Source organism: Saccopteryx leptura, chromosome 5 (genome assembly GCF_036850995.1).
Source record: "Saccopteryx leptura isolate mSacLep1 chromosome 5, mSacLep1_pri_phased_curated, whole genome shotgun sequence".
In the NCBI taxonomy this organism is placed as follows: domain Eukaryota; kingdom Metazoa; phylum Chordata; class Mammalia; order Chiroptera; family Emballonuridae; genus Saccopteryx; species Saccopteryx leptura.
In genome coordinates, this window is record NC_089507.1 from 203,813,868 (window position 1) to 203,826,440 (window position 12,573).

General features: G+C 47.3%; 1 protein-coding gene across 2 annotated transcripts in view; it reads right to left on the reverse strand.

Moving 5' to 3' along the window:
- Positions 1 to 12,573, reverse strand: part of EYA2 (EYA transcriptional coactivator and phosphatase 2) — a 200,504-nt gene that overhangs the window by 90,855 nt on the left and 97,076 nt on the right. The gene's annotated exons all lie outside the window — the stretch shown is intronic.

Consider the following 12,573-nt stretch of genomic DNA (forward strand, 5'->3'; position numbering starts at 1 on the left):
GTACTATGCTGTATGTAACTCACAAATGGTTCTGACGGTCAGTTTTATGTGGCGTGTTTTTCCCCCCCACAATAAATACACACACCCTCAAGGTTCCTTTTGGCCTCTGTGGATTTGTCCAAGGAGCATTTATTTCTCTGGGCAGAAGCAACAGTTGGTCTGTCCCACTGTAAGTGTGAGCCCTGCTCCTGCATGGCAGGGGACAGAGGGCCCTTCTCTGGCCTTTGACCCTCTTGCCTAGGGCCACAGGGAGCCAGGAGTTTCCCCACCCGGGTCAGGACAGGGCCATTAAAGGGCTACACACCCCTTCCTGCCCTTCACTGCGGTCCATGCCCTTCCTCCCTCCTGGATGACTGAAGTCACCACCTCACTGGACTCCCTGCATCCAGCCTTCTTCGGCCGACAAAGTGCTCACCGTATCACAGATCCTGCTAGAAATTATTATGTGTTGAATTGTGTCCCCCGCTCCACACACAAATTCATGTCCACCCGGAATCTCAGGATATGTGTGACCTTATTGGAAATAGGGTCTTTGCAGTTAGCAAGGTAAGGACGGAGATGAGAAGCTCCTGGGTTAGGGTGGGTCCTAAATCTGCTAAGAGACAGAAAAGGATAGAGACACGAAGAGAAGACAATGTGAGGATGGGGCAAAGGCTGCAGGGATGCATCTGCAAGCCACGGAACGCCGGGCACCCCCCAAAGCTAGAAGGAGCCAGGAAGAATTCTTCCTGACAGATCTCAGGGGAGCACGGCCCTGCTGCGACCTTAATTTCAGACTTCTGGCCTTTGGAACTGAGAGAGAATACATTTTTGTTGTGTTAAGCTGCCTGACTTGTGGTAATTTGTGACAACGGCCCAAGGAAAGTAAGACGGAACCTGAGTCCCATCCTGTCCCCTCTCCCGCTCTTCCCTCCTCATTCGAGGCAAAGCCACAGCCCTATCTGCGGTCCACCGGACCTGGCCCATCGCCAGCTCTTGGCATCATCTCATCCCTCCCTGACCTTCATTAACCGCCCTCCAGCTATGCTGGTGACTTTGCTGCTACTCAGACACCCGAGCGCACTGCCCCCTTCGCAGGTGCCGTCCCTTCTGCCTGGGATGCCATAACCCAGACCTCCCTGGTGGCTTCCCTTCCTCTCCTTTAGTCTCGGCTCAGATTCACCTTGTCAGCGAGGCTTCCCCTGACCCCTCCCTCCTAAAGTGGAATATGCTCTGTAGCAGCTTCCTAATCTCCCCTCCTTTATTTTTTCCTGCAGGAATCCATCCCTGTCCAAAACACTATAATTTTACTTTGAAAAAAAGAATCTTATTTATTATCCACCTCCCCGTTAGAATGTAGGCTCTGCGAGGGTGGAGTTTTTACCCGTTTTGTCACTGCTGTGACCCCCAAACCTGGTACCAGGTGCCTACTATGAAAACATTTTTTTTGACCCGTGAGTGAGTGAGGGTGGTGAGCAGAACCCTGGAGCCCACGTCTATGTTAGTTTATACGGCAAAGGGGAATTAAGGTTGCAGGTAGAATTACGGTTGTTGATCAGCTGACCTCAAAATAGGAAGAGCATCCTGGATGATCTAGGCGGGCACCGTGTTACCACTTAAAGGTGGGGGCCCTGGCCGGTTGGCTCAGTGGTAGAGCATCGGCCTGGCGTGCAGAAGTCCCGGGTTCGATTCCCGGCCAGGGCACACAGGAGAAGCGCCCATCTGCTTCTCCACCCCTCCCCCTCTCCTTCCTCTCTGTCTCTCTCTTCCCCTCCCGCAGCCGAGGCTCCATTGGAGCAAAGATGGCCCGGGTGCTGGGGATGGCTCCTTGGCCTCTGCCCCAGGCGCTAGAGTGGCTCTGGTTGTGACAGAGGTACGCCCCAGAGGGGCAGAGCATCGCCCCCTGGTGGGCGTGCCAGGTGGATCCCGGTCGGGCGCATGCAGGAGTCTGTCTGACTGTCTCTCCCTGTTTCTAGCTTCAGAAAAAAAAAAAAAAAAAAAAAAAAAAAAAAAAAAAAAAGGTGGGCTAGTGTGGCAGGAGACAAATGTGACCACAGAAGAGAAGAGTGACAAGATGTGCCAGGACTTGACCCACTGTTGCTGGCTCTGAAGACGGAGGAAGGGACCACGAGCCAAGGAATGTGGGCACCTCTAGAGGCTGGAAAAGGAAAGGAAATAGCTTCCTCTTGGAGCCTCTGGGAGGAACACAGCCCCGCTGACACCTGGATTTTAGCTCAGTGAGACCATGTTCGATTTTTGAGCCCCAGAGCTGAGAGATTAATCTATGCTGTCTTAAGCCATTGATCTTGTGGTAATTTGCTACAGCTGTCATAGAAAACCGATATAATAATACTCATCAACAATAATAATAACTCATGAAATGTGGTTTCCTCTGTGCCACGCTGTATTCTTAAGAGTCTGACACACTGACTCATTTAATCCTTACAACAATCTAACGACAACACAAATGACGACAATGACGCTGCCTATGATCTGAACCTTACAAATGAGAAAACAGGGCTCAGAAAAGGGAAGCTGTTGCCGCCCCACAGGTATGAAATGGTGGGGCCGGGGTTTGAACTGACGTGGTCTGGGTTCAGGGAAACCCCACACCTGGTTATCAGGATTGCCTGAGGTTACATGTGCAAAGCTGTAGAACCTACTAGAAGGGGACAATTTAAAGACAAGGACTTCGGATTCAGGCCTGGAGGAGAATCCTGGTCAGTGCCAGCCTGAAGCAAAAGGGAAAATGCTCGATCCTATATGCGTTTACCAAAACACCTCCCATATTTTAAATGGAAAAAGTTATTTAACATGCTCCAGCCAGAAAGCATGGCTATCCATCAAGGCCAGTGCTGCCACATTTCCCAGTACAACCTCAGAGACCCACCTGGCCAAACCCCAATGACTGGGTGCACTGAAACCAGGGGACGTTTGGAAACAGCTGCTCCCCTTACACCATAATGCAAGACTGTGAAACACGCGAACACCAGCAGTCTGTCTTTATTTAAAACTTTGATACTCTAGGCCCTGGCCGGTTGGCTCAGCGGTAGAGCGTCGGCCTAGCGTGCGGAGGACCCAGGTTCGATTCCCGGCCAGGACACACAGGAGAAGCGCCCATTTGCTTCTCCACCCCCCACCCCCTCCTTCCTCTGTCTCTCTCTTCCCCTCCCGCAGCCGAGGCTCCATTGGAGCAAAGATGGCCCGGGCGCTGGGGATGGCTCTGTGGCCTCTGCCTCAGGCGCTAGAGTGGCTCTGGTCGCAACATGATGACGCCCAGGATGGTCAGAGCATCGCCCCCTGGTGGGCAGAGCATCGCCCCATGGTGGGCAGAGCATCGCCCCATGGTGGGCAGAGCATCGCCCCATGGTGGGCGTGCCGGGTGGATCCCGGTCGGGCGCATGCGGGAGTCTGTCTGACTGTCTCTCCCTGTTTCCAGCTTCAGAAAAATACAAAACAACAACAACAACAAAAAAAAAACTTTGATACTCTATTCATCCGTGTTTTTTTTTTGCATTGACTTTGACTATTTTAAATATTGCATTGCAATATTGAACTTGATAATGGAGTTTCTGGCACCCTCTAAAATTTTCCACCTGGGAGAATGCCTTGCTTGTTTCACCTGAGCCCCAGCCCTAATCCTGGCTATGTCACTGCCCCAGTATTGTGACGGTCCTTTCTCGGTTTTCTCATCTGTCAAATGGCAATGAACTTGCTACAAGCGCTTAAGTGAGGACTGATAGAGTGGATATGGACCAAGTACTCAGCCTGCTGCCTGGTCCCAGAAACCCTCACCCTGTTTCAGATGTTTTCATGATTTTTCTGCACCTGTCACTAAAAATGGCCACTGATTTATGGTGGCCGTGATGAAGTTCAAAGTCACTCAATATTTGTGCAACAAATGTTGGCTATTCGGACACACTATTAGAGTCGCCGCCTCGGGGTCCCAGGCTGCCCTTAGCGGAGAACAGCGGCGCACACTGGAGAGACATCTATGATGAAATGTTTCTCCCCTTGGGGAGGGGGTGGTGGGTGGTGGCGGGCAGAAGGGGCCAGCTTTAAAACAATAAAGTCAATTTGGCACGGTCTGATTCGGTGTCTTGAGATCTTTGAAAGAGATATTGTGTAGCTCTGGGAGGGGGGTGGCAGGGAAGGGGGTTATATTTATACTGTAAAGAGTGAGTCCTGACCTTTGCTGGCAGCGGCCTCTCCTCGGTGAACTTGCCAGGGTCTGGACCGCCTTCGCCGCCACAGTCTTAGACTGAGACTAATGCAAGCCAGCTGAGCGGCAGGGGCCTTGACCGACCTCTTTCGCTTGGGTGGTTTCAATTTTTACAAAGCCCAGCTATCACAGGGACAGAACTCAGCTCTCAGTCCCAAGCTTCTTTCTGCTCACGCAGGGACCCTGGGTAGGGGGAGACTGGGTTGAACTGTGTCCCCAAAGAGGTATGTTCAACTCTTAACCTCTGGTACCTATGAATGTGACCTTATTTAGAGATAAGGTTTTTGCAGATGCAATCAAGTTAAGATGAGGTCATAGGATTAGTATGGAACCTAACCCAATGACTGGTGTCCTTATAAGAAAATGGAAATTTGGGCACAGGCACATAGGGAGGATGTCATGTGAAGATGAAGGCAGGGACCGACCAGAATGTCAAGTTGCCAGTAGCCACCAGGAGCTGGGAGAGGGGCATGGGACACATGCCCCCTTAGAGCCTCTAAGGAACCAACCTTGCCAGCACCTTGACTGCGAATGTCTAGCCTCTAGAACTGTGAGACAATAAGTTTCTATTCTCAAAAGCCACCCAGTCTGTGGTATCTTATGGCAGCCCCAGGACACTGGAACAGGTGATCTTGTTGACCGGCTGGTATTTATCAGTTTTTCTTCCAAGTTTGGCAGGCATGGGACCATGGGCACAGAACAGGTTGGCCTCAGAACTGTAAAATTCAGGGATGCCTCCTGGCCCTGCCTCTGGGAAGCTGGGCCACCCCAGGCAGAGCACCTCCCCTCTCTGAGCCTCCACTTTCACATCTGCGCAAGGAAGATACCGACTAGGTCCGTGTACCCAGACGTCACCATCTCCCTACCCTTCCTGCTTTGCCATGCCTTCAAACAGCCTGTATGATTATTTCACTTAGCAGATCCCTTAAGTATACTATATAGACTGACCCACAGTTTTGTTAAATTTAGCTCTTTCCTAAACCATAATATCCATAAAACCACTCCTTGTTTTTTATGTAAATAAATTTGAGAAGACTATATCACTACTATAAAGAGAAAAATCGATACCACTTGCCGTTGATAACAAAAAACATAAAAATAAAAAAAATACACAGAAAACAAATGCTCATGGTTCTAGCTAAATACTGTTGCCCACCAAAGGTGCTAAACCTGGGTTTCCCCCTCATTTTGTTAAAAATAAATATTCACAGGGATTAGGAGGCATTAAAGACATTCTAACACTACACAGAGGTTTCCCTTTTTGCTTTCTTACTGGATCAGAAAGCTAGAAGGAGACTAGACAGAGATGTGGCTTCCTCGCTATGTGGACCAATGAATTGTATTGCCACTTTGTGCACCATGTAAACTAATCTCTGTGCCCATACATCAGTCAGGCGAGGTTATGATATGCTGTGGTAACAAATATCCCCCATATTTCAGTGGCTTAAAAACAATCAAAGTGATTTCTCCTTCATGCTGTATGTCCACTGAGGGTTAAAAGGGGTTCTGTTCATTTGAGTCACTCATGGGCACCCAGAGTACCCTCCCCCCAGTCTGAACACTGTCAGATCCTTCTTGTCACCAAGTCATCATCAGAAAGAACCTTATAGGTCAACTTGTCTAGAGTCCCAAACTGTAGATTATGACCCATTAGTGGGATGCATAATCATTCTGTGTCCTGACCAGCAATGTTTTAAATGAAATAGAAGAGAACTGTATTTTGTTACTGGTTTTTTTTCCCCCTTCAGTGAGATTGAAGAGAAAATACCAGAGTATGGAACATACAGAGTGAGTTATTTGTGTAGAATCTTCGTAACTGGTCACGCATGCAAATATTCACACATTAAGTGTGTACTGGGCTGTGATGCAGAATGTCTTTCTTAATGTGGACTGTGATCACATACGGTGAAAAGGCACTGACTTCTAGTCCAACTCTCTCATTCTACAGATGAAATAGCTAAGTTCCAGAGAGAGGGTGTGTTTTCCTCAATACTGTCCCACATTGGGCAAACACCAGAAGATGAGTTCGCCTGCCCCTTTTAAGAACCTGCCCCAACCTTCCAGGTCAGGGCAATGGGCCAGCCCTTCCAACATGCAGTATCAAATGTCCACATGATTAACGACCCCATGGCAGGTCATAGGCATGAGAGAAGTTAAAGCCTCAGCAACAGCAGATTCTAAAAATCTGGACCTCCAAGGTCACAAACCCCACCCCCTCCCCCAAGGTGGAGTCCTCCTGGGCATTTTTGACCCACATCTCTATTTTGGTCCTGGGGGTCTGTAAGAAGGCCAGTCAGAGAAGCCTGGAGAATTTAAAGGTCAGGTGGTTGATCGGGGTCCCAAAACAGCAGCAGCTGAGGTGGCTGTGGGCTACGGTTTTGGGGGGTTGCACAGTCTTTTTCAGGAGCCAATTCTTAGAGACTGCAATGTAGGTCTGGAGTAGCAGAGACGGAAGGTCTGGTAAGACCTGGTAAGGGTCATTGGAAGCGGTTCCTGGTAGAGACAAACACACGCAGAGACAAGGATGTAGTACAAAGTAGCAGGGACAGCAAGTGGCCCAACAATCAGAGCTCCAGTGCAGCAACCAATACTCCTGGTAGCAGCCATACTCTGTGGCCGAAAAGGTATAGAGACCCGCGAGCTTTAGAGGAAGTAAAAATAGTGAGGTGTTGGAAACAATCTCATTGGCCAAGCAAAGGGGCGTGGCTAACTACCACCTTGCAGCTGTAAGAACAGTAACAGTGAACACTGATGGAGAGCCCTGACTATTCTAGCCCTGTCCTCAGCACTCCATGCATGTCCATGCATGTATTTTCCGGCATCCAGCTCTCCAAGAGCCAGGGGGTCAGCTACTCCTACAGACTCATTTCACAGATGGGAAAAGCAAGTCAGAGATGCTATTTGCCTAAAGTCACACAACCAGTAAGTGCTGGTGCTGGGACTCAAACCTCGGGGTTGGCTTTTTCTATGGAGTACTAGGAGCCAGAAAACAGAACAAGGAGAGTTTATTTCAACTGACTTTGAGAGATCTCTTAGTGATCACTTAGTGAAAAATATAAAAGACAATTTTAAAAACAAGATGCACAGTAAGGTATTATTTATTTTAAAAAACCCAAACTATAATTTTCCAGTTATGGGAAGAAAAATACACGTGCACATGCAATAGAGAAAGTACAGAAAAGTACATGCCAATATTACTTATGCAACTTAAGAGAAATATATAAAAAATTTAAAAGCAGCACACAGAGGCAGGGGGATTAGGGTCTAAGGATTAAGCTTGGGGCATGAGGACAATATTGAATGAAATTATGCAGCTAGACCCTGACCCAAGGGGATCAGAGAAATTCTCAGCAAATTCCCTCATTCCCCTTTACCAACTGCACTTTTACGAGCCAAAAAAATAAGATTCGCTCTAAGGATGCAAATTATATATCCTATAGCCTAAATGTGGCTTCTCTCTGAGTAAAGATGGATTTGCAGTGTCTGTCTGTCTGGCTGTGTCTCTCTCCGAATAAATGCTCTTGGTCTGAGGCTGTTTCCTCCCTCCCCCTTGTCCCCCCCCCCCTTAATTGACCTTTAGGGAAGTGATTAAGGTTAAATGAGGACATAAGGGTGGGGCTGTAATCCAATAATAGGACAGGTGTTCTTGTAAGAAGAGAGACAACAGATCATTCAAAAATATACTTTATAAACTATACAATAAGGGCATTCCATTTGGCTTTTTAACAAAACATCTAACTAGGTTAAATAGAATCTGAATTAAATTTTAAGAGAACAAAGAGACTCCAGAGATGGCCACCTTCTCTCTGTGTCCTCACGTGTGCACGAGGAGAGATCTCTCTCTTCTTCTTCTTCTTACAAGGATGCCAATCTCTAATCTAACTCTAATTATCTTCCCAAACCCCATCTCCAAATACTATCCCATTGGGGGTTAGGACTTTGGCATATGAAGCGTAGAAGGAGAAACATTCAGTCCATAGCACCTACCAATCACCCTCTCCCTGCGCCAGCAGTAACCAGGCTATGAGTTGGCTTTGAATCATTCTTTAGAGTTACCCTACCCTATAGGGTAGCCACTAGCTACATTTATCTTTAGGTTACAATTCATTCAAAGTAAACAAAATTAAAAATTCAATTCCTCAGTTGCCCTAGCCACATAACCATGCTCAACAGCCACATGTGGCCAGTGGCTACCATCCTGGATGGCGCAGATATGGAACATGGCCATTATTACAGGAATGTCTATATGGAAAGTGCTGCCTCAGTGACTTGTTTACTAAACACCCTCAAAATAACACTCGCAGCCTCTCCAGCTGTTTTCATCGGTCATCTGCGGTGGCTTTTGGAGATGGGGGTGACCAAATCATACTTGCTATATAACCAGAAAAGAAGACCACCCATTTAACTTCTATATCAGGGGTCCCCAAACTACAGCCCGCGGGCCGCATGCAGCTCCCTGAGGCCATTTATCCGGCCCCCGCCGCACTTCCGGAAGGGGCACCTCTTTCATTGGTGGTCAGTCTGAGAGGAGCATAGTTCCCATTGAAATACTGGTCAGTTTGTTGACTTAAATTTACTTGTTCTTTATTTTAAATATTGTATTTGTTCCTGTTTTTTTTTTTTTATTTTAAAATAAATATGTGCAGCATGCATAGGGATTTGTTCATAGTTTTTTTTATAGTCCGGCCTTCCAACAGTCTGAGGGACAGTGACCTGGCCCCCTGTGTAAAAAAATTGGGGACCCCTGTTCTATACGATATAAATCCAGCAGACTGCCGCGCGGGCAGGAGGCAGCAAGCCTGCCAGCACACAGGAAGGTGACGAGAAGGTGATCACCAGGGTGGAGGTGTTGCATGGAGCAAGAGTCCTGACATGCATCAGAAAGCCTCACCCACGTCATCGTGTGCAGAAGAGTTGCTGATTCACACCAGGAAACCTGACCTCCGTCCAGGAACCCGTGGGATGCCAAGCCTGGCTCCTGTCTTGACCGACATTGTGAGACCAGACAGACGTAGCCTGCTCAAAACTGGCTGGGCTGGGACAGCCTGAAATTTGCGGCTGCCAAGAAGAAATAGGGAAATAACTCGACTTCACCAGCAGGCCACTGAGTTCCAAGTCAGCTCTGACCACACCCACCACTCAAGTCCTCTGGGACATGCCTCACTGATGAAATAAGCCAGAGGTGATAACCAGAAGGGGTGAGCTTTCTGGCTGCCCAAGTCTCACCACTTGCCTTGTCATTTTCTCCCTCCACTCCTGGTCTCATGATTTGTGGTTCAATTAAGAAAATATGGAACTGGCCCTGAGGTTGGTGCAGTGGTAGAACATTGGCCTGGTGTGCAGATGTTCCGGGTTCGATTCCCAGTCAGGGCACACAGCAGAAGCAACCAACCATCTGCTTCTCCGCCCATGCCCCCTTCTCTCTCTCTCTCTCTCTCTCTCTTTCTCTCCCCCCTCTTCCCGGAGCCATGGCTTGATTGGTTTGAGCACATCAGCCCCAGGTGCTGAGGATGGTTCTGTGTAGCCTCTGCCTTAGGTGCTAAAAATAGCTTGGTTGCGAGCATGGCCCCAGATAGGCAGAGTGTTGGCCCCAGACAGGGGTTTCTGGGTGGATCCTGGTTGGGGTGCATGCGGGAGTCTGTTTATCTCCTCTCCTCTCGCTTGGAAAAAAAAAAGAAAGAAAATATGGAATCCCATTGCAAGACAGAGTCATAGAGACCAGCCTTATACATGTTCATCTGCTTTACAGGGTGTTTTAAAGAAAAAGTTTAAAAGAGTTGCTAATATTGGAAGGAAAAATGAGACTTTACATTAAAGTATTGTTTAGAGGATTACGTTTAAAACTGGAAAGACTTGGCCTCTCCTGGGCTCCATTCTAGTGTCATACCTGTCCCCAACTCTGATGGGCCCTCCTCTCCAGTTTGCCACAGTCCCCTCCCTCCCTGTAACCTCACACCTCCTCACTTCTCTCTTTTATTTTTATTTAGAATAATATCCCAGAGCAGATTCAATCCACAGAACTGCAGGATCATTTAAAAAGAGTAATGATCTGTTTCTGAGTTGAGATATAAATATTTCTTCGTAGTTTGCATTTGTTTCTTGTTTTGTTTGTTAGCATTTGTTGTTCTGACTTTACTTCTGGTGTTCCTTGCTGCACACAAAAAATAAATAAATAAAAATCCATAGTCACACTTGTCAATCTTTCTCATTGATGGCATCTGGATTTCTGAGTTATGATTGGAAAGCCTTTTCCACTCGGAGGCTATAAAAATTCTGCTCATTCTTTTTCGAGTACTTTTATGGTTTAACTTTTGACATTTAAACTCTTGACCCATTTGGATTATTTTCTGGTATATAGTAATAGTAGTGGACCTTCACCCCCCACCCCCATCCCCGGATGGCTAACCAGTTATTCCAATCCATTAACTGAATAGTCCCTCATTTCCCATTGATATAAGGTGCTATCTGCCCCATGTCCTAAATTCCCCTACAGGTTTGTCTCTTTCAGGAACATGTCCTCTTTTAGTCAACCAGTCTGTTCATCTACTAGAACCACACTGTTTTGACTATTAAAGCTTTATAACATGTTTAGATATTGGTTTGCCTAGTACTTCGTCGATCTTCTTTGGCATCGTATTACAAGTCTAACCACCTAGTCCACAGAAAAATGAACACAAATTGCGTAACATCTGAAAGGACGATCAACTTTGTAACACACTTACAAATTTGCATTACACCGAGATGCCTTTTTTCACGCATCAGATTGGCTAAAACTCCCATAATGAGGTGACGCTGGGCTGACGCTGCTGGTGGGTATTTACACTGGTAGACTCCACATGGAGGGTAACTTGGAGCTATCTGCCCAGTTTAAATATGGACTTTTCCCTTGAACCTTAATTCTACTTCTGGAAACCTGCCCTTCAGATATACTTGCAGAAAAACAAAATGATATACAGTTAGGGTTAGTCACAGACATATTGGTGGTAACTGCAAAACGCTGGCAACACCAACAGGGAACTGGTCAAATCATGTCCGGCACATCACTCAATGGAATAATAGGCACCTGTGAGAAGAATGAGGATGCTCTTTCTATATACTGACTTAGAAAGTCCTCCAAGGTATGCCGCTGAATGAAGAAGGCAAAGTGCGGAAGAGTGTGCACAGTGTGCCACCTATGAAAATAAGAACACGTGCAGGTGTTTCTGTAAAGTAATGTCTTCCCAAAAGGCCACGCCTTGTGCACAATTGTGCATTAAATATGGGGGGCTGATGAGAAAAAGTGGCTTGGGAAGACCACTCAAAAGCAATGCAACTTGGTAACCAGGGCCTTAACAAAAGCAACACAATTGTAATAAAAATAACAGTACGGTGAAAAAAATAAAGAAGCAAATAAAAAACATACAGTGGAGTATTACATTAAACAGAGGACTCAGCTTTAAAAATGAGTGCAGGTACAGGCGTCGAATGATGGAAACAAGGGCAAAATGTGCGAAGATTGGGGGGAACTGCAAAATAAGTTCTTCAAACACAGAGCATGTGCCGCACTCAAGTCGGAGGAAGAATACAGGAACAGAGCTGACTTCCTGCAAGGCTGGTTCCCTTTCCTGTGTTATGTATTTTTTTTTTTGACAGAGAGAGAGAGACAGAGAGCGGGACAGATAGGGGTGGACATACAAGAAGGGAGAGAGATGAGAAGCATCAACTCTTTGTTGCGGATCCTTAGTCTCCTTAGTTGTTCATTGATTGCTTTCTCATATATGCCTTGACCGGGGATCTATAGCAGAACGCGTGACCTCTTGCTCAAGCCAGTGACCTTGGGCTTCAAGCCAGCAACCTTTGGGCTCAAGCCAGCGACCATGAGGTTATGTCTATGATCCTACGCTCGAGCCAGCAACCCCATGCTCAAGCTGGTGACCTCCAGGTTTCAAACCTGGGTCTTCCATGTCCCAGTCCGATGCTCTACCCACTGTACCACCACCTGGTCAGGCTCCTATGTTAGGTATTTTTCTGTTCCTGCATGGACTAAAAAAAAAAAAAAGAAGCCAATAAACCAGTACAGTTACTTCTGGTTGAGTGTGAGTCACAGGAACTGCATTGACCCTTTCACATGAAATAGTTTAAAAACTAGAGTTCCAAGTTACTGGGCACCAGACAATGAAAGATGGTGACGTGCGAGGGAGGGAAAAGGAGTGGGGAGCGTGTCACTGCCCCAAGGTGGAGAGCTCCTAGGGAGGGGACCCATGTGGTGCCCATGGCCTCTGAGTCGAGATGGAGCTGCCAGTCCAAGGAGGCCGAAGCGGAGAGAACCGGAGAGCAGAGCACCAGAAAAAGGGGGCTGCGCTGAGAGAGCTCAGTGACAAACTGTGCCATGT